The sequence below is a fragment of the Manis javanica genome, chromosome 16 (assembly GCF_040802235.1).
Source record: "Manis javanica isolate MJ-LG chromosome 16, MJ_LKY, whole genome shotgun sequence".
NCBI classification, from domain to species: domain Eukaryota; kingdom Metazoa; phylum Chordata; class Mammalia; order Pholidota; family Manidae; genus Manis; species Manis javanica.
In genome coordinates, this window is record NC_133171.1 from 20,118,087 (window position 1) to 20,124,086 (window position 6,000).

The 6,000-nt window shown below is 43.7% G+C and overlaps 1 pseudogene; it reads left to right on the forward strand.

Moving 5' to 3' along the window:
• The first annotated feature begins 4,781 nt into the window (after positions 1-4,781).
• On the forward strand, positions 4,782-5,267 carry LOC118967610 (histone H2A type 1-E-like; annotated as a pseudogene).
• Positions 5,268-6,000: the final 733 nt, after the last annotated feature.

The window sequence follows — 6,000 nt, forward strand, 5'->3', positions numbered from 1 at the left end:
TCCTTATTGCTTGTTTGGTGTTGCCTGTCAATTTTCCTTTTGCTGACACTGAGGAAGAGGCACCGCGAGATGAAACTGCAGTCGGAGCTTTATAACCATTGAGCAAGAAGCACAAAAGGTTTGTGAGTGAAGAGTTGAAACAAGGCTGAAATGGTGTTTTGGAAACATCTCTGAAGTATTCACTCATGGGTGTGACATTTCACATGAAATGTTCCAACTGGAAACCAGAGAATTCTTAACTAGAATAATCTAACACAGAGGACACCTGTCAGATGTTCTTAAGAAAGTTTAATCAAGGTTTGTAAGATGAACAGAGAGAGCAACATACTGCAGATCAATTTTTTCTTTTAAGGCAACCTGCGAACAGAGCTTTGCTAGGACATTAGTATGGATGGATGGATGGATGGATGGATGGAGTGGTGCCCAATGCGTTGAGCAGGTATCTTTTGAAACATCCTATAACTGCCATGCAAAGTTGAGAAAATGCCCTTTTTCTAGGTATCTGCCAGAGCTGCTCACACTGCCTCATGAGAGCTGATCGTCAGGCATACTTGAACCTACTTGCTAAACACAGCTGTTATTAAGAATTTAAGTATATAAACTTATAATTAAATTTGCAATATTAAAAACAAAGGAAATAAAAACTACTCATTGGTTCTGAATTTATTATGACTTACTATGTTCCTGAGTTTATTTATGTGCCTGGTTGACGAGCCACTACTTACCTCTCTTTCCAACTCCACTTTCAGTGACATGAACTTGGTAGTTCGAAACCAGCCAAAGTTCTCTGCATCTGGGCTTGCTCCCTGGCCTCCTCCCCGGAGAGCTGGCTGTTAAACATGTGCCAGGCACCACCGGCTTTCTGTGCGCTCCACAAAGCCGAGGAAGGGCTCTGCTCTGCCTGCCCCTCTCTGGCCTCTCTGCGGTCAGGCGGCCTCAGTCACCCGGCCCCCGGCCACAGAACATGCGTGTTTCCTCTCCGCATCTCCCCGCACACCGGAGCTGGGGCGCTCGCACAGGCCCTGGGCTCTGGGTCCTCACCTACCCTGCTCCGGCCTTGGGGAACCTGTTTTCATCTGAAGACTGCTAGACTGAAAAACCTCTGCTTCTCACCGAAGCAGGGCCGTCGTGTGTTCATTTTAAAGTTTGACCATTAGCCTGGATTTTTCCGCAGTTTTGAATAATCTCAAATTATTCAACTCTCCACTTTCCTACAGAATTTATTTAAGCCTGAGGGTTGTCCTGGGCTTCTTTCTCTGGAGTGATAAGGATATTACAAGGTCTGGTGCCTTCCAAACTGTAATGTATGAGCCCTGGAGATCTTGTTAAAGTGCAGATTCTGGGACGGGGCCCCTAACACCACATTTCCAACAAGTTTCCAGTGGTGGTGTCACTGCGGGTAGAGGATCACATTTGGAGTAGGAAGAGTATAGAATATACCTGAATATTAAATCATTAGTATTTAATGAAAAACAGGAGAAAGAATTAAGGAAGAAAATGATGGGGGAGAGTTAAAATGAAGTCCATTAGATGATCAAGTAAAGAGTAAAAGAAACTCTGGCCTCATTTTATCAAGGTGTTCTCAGTCTAGGAAGCACCTTTATGCCTAAAATCACAACCAGGAGCTCCAGTGCCATGTGAGCTTCTATTTCCTCTTCCCTGGTACAGAGCGATCCTTGTAAGTTAGTAGGTCAAGGTGAAGAAAAGAAAATGCTTATTTGTCACCACCAGGGATCTAGAGTTAGTTTCCCCTTTTCTGGGTATTCTGAGAGAAATTCACTCTTCCAGGGATGGTGGGTGAACCGGAGAGCACAGAGGTGTTCTGCAGCACTCGGAGCACCAGGGTGTCAGGGCAGGTGGGTACCACGAGGCTGAAGGGTTTCAGACTTCACCTTGAAATCCTTTATGATTTCAGTTCAGACCCTGAACTTTTCCAGGAAGTGGGAAGTCAAGAAATCTGTTCTGATCTCGCCACCAAAGTCCCTGAGTTTACTAGCATTCTTCCTATGAATAGAAGAATTAAATGCTGACCTTTATTCCTAAACATGTCCCAGATGACGATTACAGTCATAGCTGATTTCTAAAAAATTTTTTTATTAAGGTATGATTGATACACACTCTTATGAAGGTTTCACACGAAAAACAATGTGGTATTACATTCACCCTTATTATCGAGTCCCCTCCACATACCCCATTGCAGTCACTGTCCATCAGTGCAGCAAGTTGCCAGAGATCCACTATGTCCCTTCTCTGTGCTACACTGTTCTCCCCGTGACCCCCCCACCATGTGTACTAAACATAATACCCCTCAGTCCCCTTCTCCCTCCCTCCCCACCCACCCTCTCCCACCCCTCCCCTTTGGTAACCACTAGTCCCTTCTTGGAGTCTGTGAGTCTGCTGCTGTTTTGTTCCTTCAGTTTTGCTTTGTTGTTATACTCCATAGATGAGGGAAATCATTGGACATTTGTCTTTCTCTGCCTGGCTTATTTCACTGAGCATAATGTCCTCCAGCTCCATCCATGTTGTTGCAAATGGTAGGATGTGTTTTCTTCTTATGGCTGAGTAGTATTCCATTGTGTGTATGTACCACATCTTCTTTATCCATTCATCTACTGATGGACACTTAGGTTGCTTCCATGTCTTGGCCATTGTAAAAAGTGCTGCGATAAACATAGGGGTGCATTTGTCTTTTTGAATATGAGAAGTTGTATTCTTTGGGTAATTTCCAAGAAGTGGGATTCCTTGGTCAAACGGTATTTCTATTTTTTGCTTTTGGAGGAACCTCCATATTGCTTTCCACAATGGTTGAACTCGCTTACATTTCCACCAGCAGTGGAGGAGGGTTCCCCTTTCTCCGCATCTTTGCCAGCATTTGTTGTTCTTAGTCTTTTTGATGCTGGCCATCCTTACTGGTGTGAGGAGATATCTCATTGTGGTTTTAATTTGCATTTCCCTGATGACAAGCGATGTGGAGCATCTTTTCATGTGTCTGTTGGCCATATGAATTTCTTCTTCGGAGAACTGTCTCTTCATATCCTCTGCCCATTTGTTAATCAGGTTATTTGATTTTTGGGTGTTGAGGCATGTAAGTTCTTTATATATTTTGGATGTTAACCCCTTGTAGGATATGTCATTTACAAATATATTCTCCCATACTGTAGGATGCCTTTTAGTTCTGTTGATGGTGTCCTTTGCCATACAGAAACTTTTTAGTTTGATGTAGTCCCATGAGTTCATTTTTGCTTTTGTTTCCCTTGCTCGAGGAGATGTCTTCAGGAAGAAGTTGCTCATGCTTATATTCAGGACATGTTTGCCTATGTTGTCTTCTAAGAGTTTTATGGTTTCATGACTTGCATTCAAGTCTTTAATCCATTTCGAGTTTACTTTTGTGTATGGGGTTAGACAGTGATGCAGTTTCATTCTCTTACATGTAGCTGTCCAGTTTTGCCAGCACCATCTGTTGAAGAGACTGTCATTTCGCCATTGTATGTCCATGGCTCCTTTATCAAATATTAATTGACCATATATGTTTGGGTTAATTTCTGGAGTCTCTAATCTGTTCCACTGGTCTGTGGCTCTGTTCTTGTGCCAGTACCAAATTGTCTTGATTACTGTGGCTTTGTAGCAGAGCTTGAAGTTGGGGAGCATAATCCCCCTCACTTTATTCTTCCTTCTCAGAATTGCTTTGGCTATTTGAGGTCTTTTGTGGTTCCATATGAATTTTAGAATGATTTTCTCTAGTTCATTGAAGAATGCTGTTGGTATTTTGATAGGGATTGCATTGAATCTATAGATTGCTTTAGGCAGGATGGCCATTTTGACAATATTAATTCTTCCTAGCCAAGAGCATGGCATGTGTTTCCATTTATTGGTATCTTCTTTAATTTCTCTTAGGAGAGTTGTAGTTTTCAGGGTATAGGTCTTTCACTTCCTTGGTTAGGTTTATTCCTAGGTATTTTGTAGCTGTTGTTTTTGAGTGCTTGCTAAGGGTTAAGTAAGTAAGGGAGGTTGGTGGCTACACTGGTATTTCTATTTTATCTGTCAATTATTGGTTGAAAAAGAGGACTAGAAAACTATGGGCCATGGACTAAATCGGACCCACTGCCTGTGTTTATCTGCACACAAGCTAAGAATGGATTTTATATTTTTGAATGGTCATAAAAAATGCTGAAAAAAAGAGAAGCATTAGCGATTTGTGACAGTGTCCGTAAATAAAGTTTTATTGGAACACGGACACTCCCATTTGTTTATGAATTTTCTATGGCCACTTTTGTGCTGCAAGGGCAGAGCTGAGCGGTTGTGACAGAGACCATACGGCCTGCAAAGCTGAAAATATTTATGATGTAGCCCTCTATGGAAAATGTTTGCTGGTCTGATTTAAAATGATAAAATAATTCCTATAAAGGAATTAAATAACTACATGGAATGCTGATGGCCCAACAGATTTTGTACCCTCCCATGCTTTGCTGGAGACCCGTTGATACCAGTTCTGGCATGGTTAGCAGCACACAGCTCCCATACGCCATACGGTAAACGAGTAATATTTAACGATGGCAAGGGTGGTATTTATAGGTATGGCGCTCCTCTGACGTGTTGGGTAGACAACATCTGATTGGATAACAGTAGTGGCATGTATGTAAATGAGGTGATTTCTGTACGGTCCTCTGATTGGATACAAGGATACTGGCCTATCAAATGGCAAATCACAACTTGCCATCAGACTTAAATAGGCCCCATACTTACCTTACCAGTAACTTACGTTATAACGGACACTTTTGATTATGTCTGGACGTGGGATACAAAATGGTAAGGCTCGCGCTACGGCCAAGACCCGGCGTTAGGTCCCCGTGGGCCGTGTGCACCGCTCGTTCCTCAAGGGCAACTACGCCGAGCGGGTCGGGGCCGGCGCGCCCATGTACCGGGCGGCGGTGCTGGAGTACCTGACCGCCGAGGCCCAGGAGCGGCGGGCAAGGCGGCCCGCGACAAGGAGACACGCGTCACCCCGCGCCCGCTGCAGCTGGCCATCCGCAACGACGAGGAGCTCCGCATGCTGCGGGGCAGAGCCACCATCGCGCAGGGCGGCGTCCTGCCCAACGTCCAGGCCGTGCTGCTGCCCAAGACCGTGAGCCACCACAAGGCCAAGGGCAGGTGATGCCCCCAGATAACAAAGCTCAGCGGGTGACCTGCTTCTTAGGGAAGAAAGAAAGTGATACCAAAGGCTCTTGTAGGAGCCGTTACCGCTTCAGTGAAAGCTGTAGACAGATATTACATAGCATTATTTCAATAAAGTTTCTCTGTTCCTTTCATTTGTTATTTTGACAGTCTCTATTTTGTCCTTTCTAGCAATATTATGTTAACTTTTTTTTTTTTTTTAAGCATAGTTTTGCATTGGATTGTCTTGCAAACTCTTGTTTTGTGAGACAGTTTTGTGTGGTATCCAGGAAAGCACTTTTAAGGCAGTTTTGTTACTTTGGACTGTTTTACCTATAGTCAAATTACAATGAATGTGTCAACTGTTGCGATATTGGTTTCTCCAAGTCTAAGGAATGTGCTGTAGTACTTAAAACTTGGCCTATTAAAATTGCATTTTGTCTTTAAGTATCTTAATATAGGAAGATAAGTATGTACCGTTTGATTTAAGGTTTCACTCTGCGGATTGTCAGTTTCCCCAAGAAGTTCTACCCCAAGTGATCGGCAAGAATTATATGAAGAAAGGTCACAGGCCAGAGGAGGCTCTTACTGGACCTCTGCCAGCCACAGCTCCACCAAGTCCAGAGTGTAGCACATCAGTGACCGAAGAATCTAGCAGGGCCTGTAGTGTTATGGACGGCACTCTAAACATGATTTCTAAATGACCTTGTGTCCGAACCATTGGTGTAGGCTGATTTGCTTTTGCCTGACACCTGACATTTAGACGGCGGCTGACAAAACAGTCTGCATGGATTGTCCTGATGCCAACTGTCAAATAAGTAGTTGTTTCATAAATGTCTGTACATGTGG